Source organism: Antedon mediterranea, chromosome 5 (assembly GCF_964355755.1).
Source record: "Antedon mediterranea chromosome 5, ecAntMedi1.1, whole genome shotgun sequence".
NCBI lineage: Eukaryota > Metazoa > Echinodermata > Crinoidea > Comatulida > Antedonidae > Antedon > Antedon mediterranea.
Window position 1 is genome coordinate 26,535,391 of NC_092674.1, and position 17,402 is coordinate 26,552,792.

General features: G+C 33.9%; 1 protein-coding gene across 1 annotated transcript in view; it reads left to right on the forward strand.

Moving 5' to 3' along the window:
* Positions 1-17,402, forward strand: part of LOC140050161 (rho GTPase-activating protein 7-like) — a 104,947-nt gene that overhangs the window by 20,905 nt on the left and 66,640 nt on the right. The gene's annotated exons all lie outside the window — the stretch shown is intronic.

Below are 17,402 nucleotides of genomic sequence, written 5' to 3' on the forward strand. Positions count from 1 at the left end.
TAAAAGCTTTCATTTAAGGAGATGTAGCAAAGAAGACCAGTGGAAATTGTACAAAATATGTATACAGAAAGTTGTAATAATAGCAATTATGGATTTTAATTGTTGTAATGGTACTAATGTGGCTGTTGGAGCCTTAGGATATTATCCCAATATGAAAGGTAAGCTAATAGCAATACAGGCCTGCTCTATCCCCAATGATGTTATAGAGTGACTTCTAGTTAAATTTAAATAAACTCTCTGGCTCTGATTTTTTACTATATATTTTGTTAAGTCAAGATTCCAGTAGGACCTGTTCGGACTTTACAATTTAGGTTACACATATAATTGAGTTTAAAATCTAAACACAGCCATAGACTAAATTTTTCTTGTGCACCTCCAAACTTGTTGTATGTTTTGAATCTGTTCCCATCTCAAACCCTTCCAAATATGGTCATTGTGTGTGGACGACTTTCCATATTTTCCATAGGGTACAATACATCCTGTGAAAGGTGCCCTCTAGTGAGAGTTACAGTATCAATAATACCAACATCGTAATTTCTTTTTTTATAGTAGGCCTACCACCCGACTCTCTGCCCTATACTGATATCTCTACATATCACACTTTGTGTATTGCAATAGGCAAGTTCTGTAATTATAGTATAATATGATCACGTATCACTGTATTACTGAATGTTATGGTTAAGGTTAAGGCCCATGATACAGGTGTCACATGTGATTCATATGTGACACTGTATTACAGAATTTGCCAATATTACTGGATACAGTACCGAGAATTTTCTAAATCCCTAGGAAGCATTGCAACAAACACGACAAACATTGTTCACATGTCAACAAAGTAATCAAATTATTTTACCAAAAAAAATCAATTTGCCATCTATCAAATAAAGAAAAGCATCTAACAAATAAAAGATGATTTATTTCTTGCCTTAAGAAAAGCAATCAACACTGTAGATCTGAATTTATAGTATAATATAACTGTAGCCACTTCATAAATTATGATATTTTTGTAATTTAATATCATCCTGGTTTGACATTCTAGCTCTTATAACTATATTTGATACATCTGCAAAAAAATGCCGAGCTACTGTGGCAGACTTTGCAACGGAAATTTGTTTATTTTATTTTTCCATAATATTATATACAAAGTTCAAGATGTACAGTTACGTTATAGTTATGATATTTCTTATGAGCGTGGTCAAGCGTTGATATAAATGAAAAGCGTGCAATAATTATGACAATTTTATAATTTTTACTAAATTTGGCCAGAAGGTATGAAGGTGTGTGTGGTCGGTTATGGCATTCGTGACTTTTAAACTCCGGTATATCATCACTACAGTCGTTACTTTAATGCCTTAAGCTTTGGTCTCAATTCTTAGCAAAAATATTTATCTTCTCTAAAGGAAAGTCTTGATTATAAGTCATTTCTGACCTAAATATTCTGTTATAATTTCTGGGGAATAGTTCTTAAGGCATTAAATGGCTCTGCACAGATGTCAGAAGTATCTTGGTTTCTCAATTTTAAAAACTTCGGAGAATACTAACTAGGTAATATTGTTTATACCACATGATTGGTAAGTTAAATTTTATTATATTGAAGTATATTATTATTATTATAAATATTGTTGTTCTTTTTGTTTGTTTAAGTTTCTTACGCATCCAACTGAGAAAACTCACAGGATGGATAAACTCTTTTATAATGTATCGTGCTTACAAACTAAGTCTCATTTGAGGCTTAGGGAGTGGAGTTGAAATAGTTGTACATAGTTATAAGCCTGGCACTAGGTCAGGATGGAACCATGGAACTAGGTTAAGATTGAACCCTGGACCTTGGGATTGGAAGGCAAGCATGCAGATTGGTACATGGTTTTAGTACAATACTAAAATATTTGGGATTTTTAAGCGAGTATTGTTGAAGACTCCTATCACTAAGGGTATGTTCAGACTCACGGAGTTACGGTGGAGTTATCTACGCAAGGCGTACGGTAATCCGTGGCGTTAAAAGTCAAGGTGTTCAGACACAACGATTAGCATTCCAAACGTCTTGCGTTTAAAGCGGAAGTTCCGTCATACCGAAACGGCCGATGGGATACATACACACAATAAAACAACAACAGAGCTGAGAGTGACACGCGCGAAAGTTTACAACACTAGCTAGGCCTAGCAATATAAAATACAATGTTACCTTCAAATGTAATGGTTTTTTTTGCCAATTTTTTTGCAAATCCTTACAGAATCATCGAACATAATTATTACACGGACAATGACTTTGCCATTATTTGTATGATTTTAATTAATTTTGTGAAATCATGTCGCCGACGCCAACTTCGTCAGGAAGAATTTTGCAGTTTAGATGCAATTTCTTTAAAAACAGCCATCTTGTTGCCGGCGCTAGCTTTCCAATTTCTAATTTCTATCTTGTCTATAAATTCAGGGCTGCCCCATAATGAAATCAAATCAGCCACTTCTGTACTTTTCCATGTAACACGTTTCATTTTAATTCGAATGTTGCTGTTGATCTAGGCTAGCTCGAGGAATAGGCTATATCAAAGAACTTCTTTGGCTATATTGTTTTGCTATTAAAAAAAACCTCGCGAATAGACTGCTGCTAATTGCGGTCGTGTCTTTTCATTGGCTGACGTTGACCGGAGGTTGAAATCACTGATGCATCAATGGATTAGCCTTATGAAATCTACCCTCTCCCGCTGGAGTTATTAACGCCACTGGCGCGGAGTAACAGCTCCCTAACGCTAATCCGCGGCATGGTTCAGACACAAAAATTTGTACGCCGCGTACATAACTCCACCGTAACTCCGTGAGTCTGAACATACCCTAAAGTAGATGTTGTTGCATGTCATGATCATATGCCTCTTTTAGGGTTACGCCATACTGCGTTGAAACACTGGTTCTCGGCAGATCACCGAAGTTAAGTAACGTTGGGCCCGGTTGCGTTCTGGATGGGAGACCGTCTAGAAATAGCGACGGGTGCTGTATATACACCAGAGAGTTGTGTAATGGTACTATCGGACTAGCATGTGATAGGTGTGGTTTCGAAGTTATCTGTACCATACTAATTGCATCCTTAGGCAAGATGCTTTACTCTCATTGCCTCGTCCTGCGTTGGTCTTGTGTACTTAACAGTGCACGTTAAAGAACTTGGTACACTATTCGAAAAGAGTAGGGGATTGTCTCCCGGTGTGCTGATCTGGTAAGCGCTGCACTGCTTGCTGTCGTGGGTCCATGGAGGGCCTATACCGTCCAAAATAATACATTTTTAATGTCATACAGCCAATATGCCTGTGTATACTAAAGTGCAAGATTGATGATATAGTTCTAGTATAGCTAACCAGCCTAGTGGGAAAAAATGCTCTCAACCACCAGTACTTGTCAAAACATTTAATCCTATTATTGGAAGATCCTTAAATCTGCTACAACGTTAATCTGTTTTCATAATTAATTTTTCTAACAATTAGATTCTACTTCCTATAAATTTGATACTTTTATCTTCAAAGCTATTGTTGTTATTTGAAGGGTTGGATTAGAGATAGAAATAGTTTTACCTTGTACTTGGTGTGTGGTTTTGGTAATTTTAAACATGAAGATCATTTCTATTGTGTCCCTGTTGTCAATGCTGTCAAAATAAGTGGATGATGTCTTGTTAAAAGATTGTTTAAATTGAATAATGAGACATTGAAGGTCTTCTATGCATTGATTATTTAAGCTGGTATTAACTAGATTAATTATTTATAACGGTTTTAGATATAATGCTGCTCATTTTATAGCACATATGGTAACTCAAAAAATGACAAGTCGTGAGAGAATGGCCATGATTAATTCTATGTTTCGTCCTTTTCTATAATTTGTTAATAATAGTCAAAATGTAGCGTCAATTATTGCCTTATGGATGTCATTTTTCGGCGTTGCTATATTGCATTTTAAATCACAGGATCTTCATAAAGCTTGACAGAAAGAACATTCATGTAAACATGTACTAAACATATTTGACAATATGCAGCACAAATGTTGTATGTAAATTCAGTGTAACATATTTTATTAATGAATTGCTTATTGACCAAAAATTGGATTTGAAAAACTGTAATTTAAAGTAAAAATTTGCTTGGGATTTTAGTTGAATTTAATCATTTATTTTGTCTTTTTATAAGTGAACACATTTTGGGAACATTTTTTTTCTGTAGAAATGTTTAACCTTAATTAAACTACAAAATAACCAATTCAAATTAATCTTCATTTTTCATGGGGTTTTTTTGTGGACAATACATCTTTAAAGCTTAGTTACTTCTGTATGATGAAATAAAAATCTTCATTTTTAAATTATCAATTAAATGGGAATTGTTGTATTAGAAATATTTAATCTGTTTGCTGCCCTCTATTTTCAATATGACAAGGGCCTTCATTATTTTGTACATAATTAGTATAATAATATATAATAACAGCACAGTCCTATGTACAATATCACCATACATTTATTTTTAGCATCAGTTTATTCATAGATGTTTCTATGTTTCTTGATTTTATCCCTGTTATAAACTGTAAATGTATTATATTAGGCCCTGTACGGGTCCATGACAGCCATAGTGCAGCATATTCCATATCGGCAAACTGGGAGATTGTCAAGTAGTGTACCTAGCTCTTTATCAAGCATATGTGTGCAAAAGACCAGCAGGTTTACCTCCCATTCGAAGAACGAGACAATAAGAGTAAAGCATTAACTATAGGATACTAACAATGGCACAGTAAAGACTTGTGCCTCTCACATACTAGTCCGATGGCCTTAAGCTCTGTCTACACTATCAAACTAGTTTGACAAAAAAAGTCTATGTGCCCAAATATTGTAGTGATATGCCCAAATAGTGATATGACATCGTCGATTACACAGTGTGTTCTTATAACATAAAGTGAATGCGAAGTATTATTCCTTTAGTATTAAGATGATGCATTCCATCCATACTTGCCATGAATAGAGGTAAATTCTAGCAAACTAGCACCGTAATGGCGTGCAGTACTTGCCCACAGCTCTGGGCGGTCTTTCCATTATTTACCCTCCCATTGTGTGCGGTTATTGACTTGTATTTAAGTCCTTTATTTGCCACCGATTGATAATCAAGCGTACTAAGTGTTTAGATTGTGATTATGTTTTTGTTTTGGATTCGCACCTTTGTATTGGACATTGCGTGCACAGGTTTTAGTTAAGACGATTGTGGTACGATTGAAATCGTGCCAAATATTTTGGCATATTTTCAACTGACATTTTTTTGACAAAAAATTGTGAAATCATTGTAGCAATATACTACTAGTGGTAAAGCTTTACATTCAACTACCCATGTTCGAAGTCCATGAAACCCAAAAAACTTGCCCAAAAGAAATTTATTTTGTAAGAAGATCTCGAATTATATCCAAATTATTTCCTTCTATTTAAAGACACCTTCCCTACGTTTTTTAGATCTATTTTAAGATCACAAACTATATTTAATCTAAAAATAATACTATATGGTCCTATTGCGATAACTTTTTTTGTCTTTAAATGGTTAAAAATGTGAAAAATAGGTCGATTCTAATAATTATAGCGGCCCACTATAAATCCCAAAATGCATTGCGCGCGGATTGATATTTCTGTTTTTCTTCTGTAATTCACCCACTTTTCGATCGATCGTGAGGCCAAAACAAATGGAAGACTCCTAACTTTTCAGCGAAAATACCGGGTTTTCCCCAATTTGTATCAACGAAGTCTGGCAAAAATAGAAAGACAATTAATGCAACAACTACTTCAGGCTAGGTATATAGTTATTGTACGATGTTCATACGTTACCGATGTTTACCAACTAGGCCTACAAAACTAAGCTTAGCTAGGCTAGGCCTAAAGACCGTCCACGAGAGGTAAGTTGCCGCGAGCTACCTAGGTAGTGCATTGTTTCTCACTTTTTATCATAATTTACCATAAAACATACATTTAAGACAAGGAATGACCTGGTTTAATGTTTTTAAAGTAATATATATGTATTATTTTTACAAAACGTCACAAATTGTAGGGAAGGTGTCTTTAAATGCATTCTGAAAACCATACATTCTAAAGCCTTGTTCACACTAGACTTGAAAAATTGTAAATTGAATCATAGTAAATTTACTCAAGGTCAATAGTCAATTTGACCTTTGTTTGCACCAAAAATCACATCCACACAATATAAATTTTTAGCAAATGCTGAATTGTGTATTTGTCCAAAAGTGTCCAACTTAACAAGACCGCCAGTGAACAAAAATGCCATTTCATAAAAGGTCAATAAAATCATTATGTTGTTGAAATGTAATTGTCTTGTCTCCTCCTACGTATTTCATTAAATATAGAATAGGGCTATTTTTAAAACGTTAAGTACTTTACACTACAGTTTTTACCTAGTATATTTGCATACATATTTGGTATAAATTGTTAATGAGAATGATGTATTTCCCTCCTGTCACAAATGAGTTTTTGTCATCACAAATTAATATGCCATGTTACCTTCTACCCACTTAATTGTTTGGAAAATAAACCTTGGTTTATGGATCTTTTATATACAATTATCTTCTTAAAAGGAAGTAATAGAAATCTGAGTTTCCACCATTCCACAAAAGTCCAGTATATTTTTCCAATGGAATAGAACTACAAGGCAATCTGTTCTGGCAAATTAAGCAAGAAAAACATACAGTACACGTTAGCAGATTAGGTGGTTGCAGATTGAATTCTGTGTAGGATGATTACTCTTTTGTGATTACCACGGGAGTGTTTCAGCTGTATAGGGCCTAAAGGCATGCCTTTTTTGATCTGTGACTAAATTGTTTAATATTGTCATTGTATGGATTAATTGGTAGTGCATCAGCAAGGATACTTAGCACAGACACGCTGGTTGTTCTCTGCCAGACAACTTTTAGTGGAATTATTAAGATATGCTAATTTCTTTTGGTAAGCCTAAGGTTCTGTATGTGTGTGGAATTGATTAATCAAGTTGAGTAACATTTGCCATTTTCAGAAGGATGGATGAAGAAAAATTTGAATATGGTAAGGATATTCTTAATTGTATAGCAATTGTTTCTATTTGATAATAAATGTACTTGGAAAATGTGTAACAAAAGCACTATATAACATTAAATTTGTTTAGTCTATTTCGTTCCTAGAATACCTGGATAAACCAACATTAGCCATTATCTTTAAAGTGAGAGAACAATGCAAAAATAAATGATGATGGTGGTGGTACTTTGAGATTTTTTTCAATGGGGATATGGTTCTAAAAGTATAAGTTTAAATGGTGAATACGGTTACAAAAACATAGTATGTGTCTTCCATGTGACAACTTGATATCATGTCTTTGAATTGAATACAAAAGTTAAGCTCTGTCTACACTATCAAACTTTATGTGAAAAAAAATGTGATGTGTCCATATATGGACATGATGATGTCATATCACCACCATATTTAGGCATATCACTACCATATTTGATGTGATGTGCATTGGCTGCCTGCGTAGTATGATAGATTTGTTTCTGGTACTTTGCTAATGGCAGCTGCAGTTTTATCCAGAGGTGTTGAAGTGGAATGAATCGGTGTAAATGTGCTTTTTTCTTGTCTTTTCCTCTTCCGGATTATTCACAGATTTCAGGTGGAATAAGCATGTCTATTGATTAATACATTCCTGTGTTTATGATTCCGAGTGTTAATTAATTCAGAAGAGTTGTTTTAATTGATAAGATAATTGTCGACTTAGATTTTCAACTTACTGGGAATCCCACCTTTGGAGCATCCCTTTTAATTAGCAGGGCCTTAGCCACCAGTATTAGCCACCAGTATGGTTGGTAAGGTTTCAACCTGACCACATTTTCACAGAGGTCTTTGACAACCCATTGGGAACAGAGCTTCTTCCCTTTCCTTGTGATAACCGCACCACTTTATTTCTTGTAGCTATACATCACTAATTAGACCCCTAATGTTATAGGTACATTTTACCGAGAAACGAACAAGGGGCATATGATTTATCACTAACTAAATTGCAATCAATATTGAGAGGACACCAATATTGAGATGACATAGCTGAAATGTCTCTTTACTGTACCAGTAAGACCTGTCCTGTTTCCATACATTTTAATAGAATTTTACAAATAAAAAAAAACACCCTATTGATTTCCTCACTCCATTTTTTTAGTTGATTAAACCAAGTTCTTTATCTGTTATTTTTATCAGCATTCGCAAATAGATAAATACAAAATTCCGAAAATATCTACGTACCCTGTTTATTTTAGACAGTTCCCCAAAAACTTTTATTTTATTTGGCCATTGATTAAACTAAACACGGAGTCTTGCTGGCAAAGTCTACAATATATTAATACACCTATTCATGTTAGTGAAAACAAATTTGCATTGGTTGGATGGTTTTCATACAAGTGTAAAATCTCCCACATTTTAGTATCTGTTTTTGTGTGGGATACACCAATATTCACCACTGTGGGATTACAGAAGCTCAGATGATACTATTGAAATCGGAGCAAGGACATACAGTCGCATCAACGATTTATTTTGGTGAAATATTTTTGTGAGGTAGAGTTTAGTCATTTAATTGTCATCTAAACACAGTGATGAAAGAGAGTTTAAATTGATTGTCGAGGAATAGTTTTAAATACCAGAGTTTTAATCAGTAGCCAATTTGTTACCAGCAGAAGAAGAGTACAACACATGAGAAAGGAGTCTGACATTACTACAGAATAGTTCATATATGACCAATTGAAGATTCAATATTAAAACTGGTGTATTAAAAATAAAAAACAGTTTTAGATTTATACCAGTTGTCATCTGGAAACCCAGTTCTTAAAATCAGTGGACTTGAAGTAGGATCTGTACCTGAGAAGGATCAAGAAGTTGACTATATTGAGGGCCCATTGAAAGACCTTTCAAGTCAGTGTGTACTGGCCTAACGTCTACATTGCTTATAGTGTGTGGGCTTGCATAGTTTTTGGTAATCTGAAGCATTGAATAGTCCCTAGGGATGCATTTCACTGCTTGAACATTTACACTAGGCCTAAACAGTTAAACATGCATAGTTAGTAGGATCTTATAACTGGAGCTTGCTAGCTGGCTGAATTTTTTTTGCAAAAGAGCATGGACTATGCTGCTATGTGGGCCTAGGCTCTTGTTGTTTCTTTTGTTACCTGAGCATGGCCTATTCTGATGCTCATAAACAGGAGAATTTACCAAAGGAAGTATATGGATTAGATGAAGGTGAGTTTATATTGTAAACTATTCTATTCTATTTATATTAGTATTGTGTATCTAGTGTTTATATAACAATTGTGTATGCAGGGTGGGTACTTGGTTCAATCCCCCTTTTCCAGAAGTACCCCTTTCAAACTAGAAACCAGTTGTAAAGGAGCTAGTAAAGACTTGCATATGACAATCCTTAGACTCGCAATGATAATCATGTGACTCTGTCACTGGAACTGTAATCTACTGTAACTACTACTACTGTAGTAAGACCAATACAAGTCCACTACTACAGTACTAGTGCATATAGTGCTTGTTAGGCTCGCAATTTCTCTTTTTTGCAGCTTATAATTAAATTCCTTGCTACATCGGGCAAGAAGTAATCTTTTTATGTAAAGTCTTTCACTACACAACAGCATTTCATTGCTTGTTAGTAGTTTTGTGTACTACCTTTTTGGTATAAACCATCACACACAAAATAGGTTGAATTTAAATATGCAAGGATTCTTTGATTTTTTCCGATTGCCAAATTGGTGAGGCCGGTCACTGTATACCAATCTTGTTGCATGAGAAGTTGAACATGGCTACAGGCTAGGAATAGGCTTGGCAGTAGAAGTTCATTTTATTTTAAAACCCGAATGTAGATGCAGTCGTAAATGTCAACACCTTCTGGTACTTAACCCATACCTTCCCTCCTCAAAAAGTTACTAAATTATTATATAAAACACATGTTTATTTATTCCAAGGTGATGTTACTTTACACCTGACGTGTTACTGCTCCAATGGAAATCACCATGGCAACACAGGTGATAATGTCAATCACTCGACATGACCTCACTCAAAAGATGTTTTATTTTTAAGTATCTTTGTTGAATTTTTGGTTAAACATGTTGTGAACTACAATGATAATGGTAATGCAATGATTGACTTGTAATGTAATGCATTGTACAATGATTCTGTACAACATCTCCTAAATTGGTCATTTTACTACTGTACATTGCCAGTCTCCAAAATTGGTCAGACACGCCCACAATTAAGGGTCTCTTCTAAAGTTCCATTCACATGCATGGGTGGGTGGGAACTCACTTGCTATGTGTAAGTTCATAAAGAAATAGTGAGTTGGATTTAAAATTCAAATTCAAGTTCTATTTACAATGACCATGTTGAACCTCGAAAAGAACAATAAGAATACTGACTGTAAAAAACCTAAATAAAGAAGTAGGCTTTCTAGAAATACAGTACAGTAGTAGAGCTGTTCTACTTGTTAATTGTAGTTGGCTTATAAAGGATTGCCAAAATTTGTTTTGCTATTGATCAGAGGGAAACCCCATTTAAAATGTTTTAGAAGTTTGTATTGTTTCTTATGAATTGAAATAAAATCCAAGTAAACTGCAGGCAAAGAAATAACCAGGATGTTGATACAACAATTAGTCAAACAATTTCAAGTTATTTTGCATTTTCTGTTTATCATCATCATCATCACAGGTCGTGTCATCCACCACTGGATGTAAATCCTCAAGCATTTTCTATTTCCTCTTCTCTGAAGCTATTGACCAGTTAAAAGTTGTCTAATATCTCTCTTTGTCATCTATTAACCTTCTTGTTTATCTTCCCCATCTTCTTCCAGTTGTTGGTTGCCTAACAAGTTAAAATGGTTTTAAAAATTAGAAGTATTTTTAAAACACTATATTAAACCAGTATTTTAATTTTCAATATTACAATCTGCTAATTCAGACCATACAAATTAACATGTTTCGCAACAATTCAGTTATTATCGATTCTACATACATATTCCTCATATCTCTTCATTTCCATGGACTAATGACTTTAAAAACAAAATAATTATTGTCTATATGGCCATGGCATTCCGACAAAAAGCAATATGACTTTTAAAAAGACAAAAACTAATATATCGTATACAATTTTATTCAGTGTACCGTAACAGAAGTTTGTGAATAAACTTTAGGGTGTTTTATTTGTTTAACTTCATGCTGGTACAATTATGGGTTTACAATTGAATTAACGCCAATAGCTGTAAGGGAAACTGGAGTAGCAACAGATTTTCATTTTGTGTTTATTTCTGGTTAATTCTCAACAGTTAAGTACAGTACCGCAGAAATGGTTTTAATAATGAATTTGTTAGATAATTACTAAACTGACCCATAATGTTTCGATCGTTATATTATTATGTAATATGGTCCCATATACAGTTAACCTAAATAGTATTATAATCTATTAAGTTCCATGATAGTCCAATTTAAGAAATTGCCATTATTCACATGATAATTATACAGGTGAATAGTATAACAGTTGCATAATGTAAATCGTATTCTTTGAAATAGCTATGACTTATGTTTCATTGATTTATTTCAATTTTAACAACCAAATTTAGAATCATTTATGCTGTTTTAAGCTATTGAACTCTAGATTGCATTCCTTTGAATGGAAAAAATATTTGAGGTGAGGTGAAGTTATGAAGAATGGTATATCAGGGGATTTACTTAACACCTTGCATAGGTAAAAATCTTGTGAGAACGGTGGAATGTTAAGCTTTGAAATTACATAAATCTTAATCATTTTTATGCTGAAAAAATGTATTGGTAAAGAAATAATTTAAGTTAGGTTTTTTTTTATAGCAAAATACAGATATTTTATTTATTTAAGGCTTCCCTATATAGTATTAAGACATAACACATCAAATGGTATGTAATCCCCCCATTTAGAGATGCGTCCCTCAGGTGCACCAAGAACTTTATATTTGCCCTCCATTTGAACTGTAAAGTTAGGTGTACAAATGAACTGGATATTTAAGCAAGAAAAGATGTGTAGTAGTTTTTAAAGGAATAACTGTTACAATCTAGTTAGGCCAGTGTCTTCGTCTACTGCAAAGAACTTGTACCTAATGGGAATTATGTTAAACTTTGGACTACTGAGTCGAATGCATTGCTTGTATCCTTGGACAAGACACTTTACTTGCGTTTTGCCTCTTTCCACCCAAGTGTCCTGTACAAATGTGTGCCTGGTAAGGTCAAGACACAACTTCATTATGGGAGTATATGTTTCCACACGTCTTTGATCCAAAAATGACTGGGTAATAATATATACAGCGCTTAGAGGTTTCACAACATTAGGTGCTTCATAAATCTAGGATATTATTTAATTGACGATTATAAAAGTAGTAGTCCATGGATTTTGTTGCTGTATTGTATGATGTCTTACGGCCTTGTGGAAGAACACCATTGAGGTGAACAAGTACCGTGATTAAATAAAGTTATTTATATTGAAGCAATGCAAAAAAAAGATGCTTTTTTAAAGATATATAAATTTTATGATTATCTGTAATATAAAGACACAGTTTCTTTTATTGTATGTTGGACTTTCAGACTTTACATATCACTCATTTCCCCACTGTACGATTCATTGACATTAGTTTACAATATTATTGTATTTTGACTTTTGACCTATTGTAGATGTGACCTCAAATAGGTGCTGAAATTCAACACTATCTAGTTATGTACTCTGTGATAAAATTATTGTGTTTTAATCAATTTTTCATAATTGTTTTGACAAGTTAATTTGCCTGTAATGAATTCCCATTGTTTTCTTCAGAAAGACCTGTTGGTCAGAAATTTCAAAGAATGGCTGCGCCATCTAAATTTAGCTCTGTACACGTACGCATGCGGTCAGTATTGCGTCTTAATTTACTGTCAAAAGTTACACTTTCACTGTTTTGTAATTAAAACTACACTTATAATAGATGTTCCACCTTGTGTTCTGCCATTGTAGGAGTTATGGTTGCTGAAGTGTAAATGGCCACAGTTTTCGGACTTTTGTTATAGTGTAACTTCTGTTATGGGACACCTTCAGGATCCAACAGAATAGATGTGTCTCCTGAATAAGGGTGTGCCCTGATTAGATGTGTGCCCTGAATAGGTGTGTGTCCTGACTGAATAGGTGTGTCCCTTGAATAGTGTGTTTCCTGAATAGATGTGTCACCTAAATATGGATTGGCTACAACAGTGCAAGTCATTCTTCCCAAAAGAGGGATTTTGTAGTTGAATTCCATCATTCCCTCTCTCATCATCATTGTCATCTTTAGACCTTTAATTCTCATCATCAGCATCATGTTCATCACCGAACTCCATCATCATCGTCATTGACCTGTGAGCTCCTTAAGGATGTCTTAAAGATGACATCACCAATTCCACTATTTCTACTATTCATCATACATGTGTTGAAAGACTTCACCTGCTATTTAGGTCTTGAAAACATAATTTATAAAATTGAAAGATTGGGTCATGTTTAGGGTCATCTTATAACCGCATTTGAACTTATTCTTTCATACTTTCACTTTCTGTCAATTCAGTATTTTGAGTAAAAGCTAGGCATACTCGTAATTGGTAATATTGCCCAGATTTTTCATTCATTTTCATCTGCATTGTCATTCTACCATATGTTTAGTCTATTTCGTGCCTAGCTTACCTGGATAAACCGACAATAGCCTATTCTCCTCAAAGATTGAGATATAACTTGAAATATTTATTGAAAAACAGTCTTCACATAAAATGGTATACCGGTAGTCCACTGGCCATTTTAAACAAATTAACAATTTGGAAGTGGAAGAAATAGTGACCTTTCCCCAGTTTTGCGTGAGCGTAGTTGACGCAGAAAGTAAACTTTGGATTAAAACAATTATCATTGGGAACAAAACCACATTGAAATCTTCCATACATTTTATGACATTTTTCTAATGGTATTACTTACAGAAAAACGTGAGATTAGGATGGAATTTACCACAGATGTAACATGTTGCAGTGTCATCTGTTATAATTTATATATTGTGAAATAAAGACATAATACAGATCTGTATTGATAGTCATAAATTGTAAAATGTTGATTCACACAGTGGATTTTGGTTTCTTGTAAATTTGTACTTTTGATCTTTAGTCTTTGTTGTCTTTGTTCATTCAGTTTACCATGTGAATAGTAGGTAACTTTTAGATTTTGTTTCCAAACCTATTTGTACAAGAAATGATGGACCGGTAACGTCTACCATTATGTAACACCTCAAATACATTATGCATGGGATGAATAGAATCTTGCAATATAGAATGTGTTTTCTTAATCAATCACTTTTCAAAAATGGATTTAAGATCAACATTTTCTCTTATTTCAGAAAAATGAAAACTCAAAATGTGCCGCACAGACCTTGTACTTTTTTTATGAAGTTATTTTTAGTAGACAAAGTTGAGCTTTTCAGCAATATAACCCACACACAGTTTTTATGATCTTGTACTGTTTTATTATACTGTAGATTTAAATTTATTAATATTTCAATTTTGTTGTGTTTCTCTTTCAATCAATCATTTTTATTATAAATATCATATAACCCTCTACATATTTATGTATGTATTTGATTCTGTTTATACGATTTTATTTTGGACAAGAGTGCACTATAGAACAGTAATGAAAACGTATCCTTTTCCACTAGTATTGAGTTCACACTGTTGATTGATAGGAGCTAAGATTTATACATGGTTTCACATTGTTTACTTTGGTATTTTGACTTTAGAAATATGCAAGTGATTTATGTCGTAAGAATATTGAATTGTAAATCATAAATGATGATGATCCTCTATTATTGATATCTGTACGGTGTGCATCATTTGTTTTGTAAGAGTTTAAAGCTGCTTTCACATCACGCCTATATTTTGGTCCGATGCCCTGAGAAAAATATCGTGGATGAAAATGGATTCAGTTGTAAATTTGTACGATATGAATCTATACCTGATTCAGGCTTCAAACTCATAGAAATGGATCAAGAATTATTTTCTGAAATCGTACTCGATGTGAAAGCATGCTCAATGCTCGTAATATTTTTCTTAGGGTGCCAAACCGAATCCGGGTGCAATGTGAAAGTAGCTTAATTGTCCAATCCTCAAATAACAAAATAATATTCGGCTTTATGCATGCTGTGGCTTCTTACCAGGATAAACAGATAATACAATAATAAGACTATCCCCTCAGAGAGTAGGATAAACTTCAAAATGTATTGAACACCCTTCTCCATGGTACTGACAGCTATTGCACCACTTTTGGTTTGTGTAATATAGTTAGTAGCCTAAAGTTGAACCCAGTGTTCTAGAATTATAAAACCATCATTGCAACTAACAAAATATGTGCCAGAAAACCTTGATATTGAACTATGACCTAGAGAAAATAGACTCTACATGATATTCTGATACCTTTATTTAACTTAAGTAAATCAATGTATCCTGCTTCTGGCATGTGTATAGTACTATTTTTGATGAAATTATCTAGGCAATCTTGTTCGTATTATTGATTTTTTTGAATGTCAAATACCTATTATTGTTTAAAAGAACCCAATCCGATTTACTGTACTTGTACCCATGAAGGTTATAATTTAATGCGGAATGATTAATCCCTTTAAATACAATAGAAGACTTTGTAAAGGTATTTATTTTGATTTAAAATCAATATTTCTAATTGAAAAAGTTATACCTGTATTCATTTAAAGTTAAACTTCTTTGAATGGTATATTCCTCAAACATATCTGATGAATGTTTGACCACATTTTTTGTGTGCAAATTTTTGCCCTAAAAAAAGAAAACGTAATGAAATTATGACAAACAAATATTAATATAAACAGGCCAATAGTAAATTACATGTTACTTATTATATATGATTCTTATGGTATATTATTTATTTATTTTTTTATGATATTAAATAAATGTTTGAGTAGGTAACGTGGGATGTAGGTTAGTTGGTGTGCTACTGTAAACGAAGACTCGATCTTAATTAAGCTAAATTTATTCATGGATGCATGTTTCGCATTTTAACTAGTAGTTAGTCATATGACAGCATGACAGTAGAGAAACTGATTTATAACTTAAAGATATCTAGGGTTGTAACATGATGTCGTACGACCCTTGATTGACCTTTTAATCAAGACACAAGTCATATGTCATGTGATGGAAATCTATATTAAATGAATTCATATGTTTTCCTCATCTGCACAGAAGTATTGTCATGGTGATGATATTTCTAAAAGTGTTTTTAATCGATACTATGTTCTGTATTTGATGGGTACAAACTGTATTTTTTTTTTCAACATCTAACAATAGATGGCACTATATAATATAAGATGAACAATATTTGGCAACCTTGCACATCGCATATGAGTAGTTTACAATGAGTAATATGGAATCAAACTAAAAATGAGGGCACGTAAGCTGCGAAACGTGAACTAAATATGACCAGCTTACTGTACACCTGCGTCAAAGTACGGTAATTTTCAGACTTGTACAGTCCATAGTGTTGAAATGATAGTATGTTGACAAAGCATTCAAATAAAGATATTTGTTTTTAATATTATGTTTGATATTTGTTTTGTAAGATACAAGTGTTGTACTTTTTAGTTTACTGTCCTTTTTTGATAATAGACTTCTTCTAGTACCGTATATTTCGGTGTATAAGTCGCACTTTTGACACGCAAATTTGACCTCTAAATTAAGGGTGCGTCTTATACACCGAACATAAATGCCTCACCACACAGATTGTACATAGGCCTAGGCTATCGTCACCTCGTTTGCTAGGCCTGAGTAGGCTAGGCCTAGCTACAGTAACTAACTAACGTAACGGCAACCTGCTTCTGCCTAGGCCTAGTTTTCAAGTCATTTTAGCATGATGTTATACTAAATATGATGAAAAGATTTGTTCATTATGGCGCTCCGATAAAATTTCATTTGTAAACGTTTACGTCGTACGATTGGAATAGTATTTATTTATACAGTAGTTATACGCACGATCGCCGTACCCCAAGCGCAAGCCCTTCTTTTGGTGGCACATGGTGTACGGTATTCGACTAGTATATTCTCCAGGTGATTATAGCATGGACCTAGCGTACACACTTCTCGGATACATAGATACTAATCGAATACGATTGTCCATGAAAACGTGCGCCCTCTCGAAATGATCGAGCGAGGCTAGCCCACACACGTGCGTGTTACACACACGGTCATGCACTCGATGTTGCGGCGAAACTCATGAATAACAAGTTAGAAAGAACTTGTTGAGGCTGGGCGCGGTCGAGCCTAGGTAAGAAAAAACCTAAATAAAGGACGCCGTTGTAGATATAACAAAA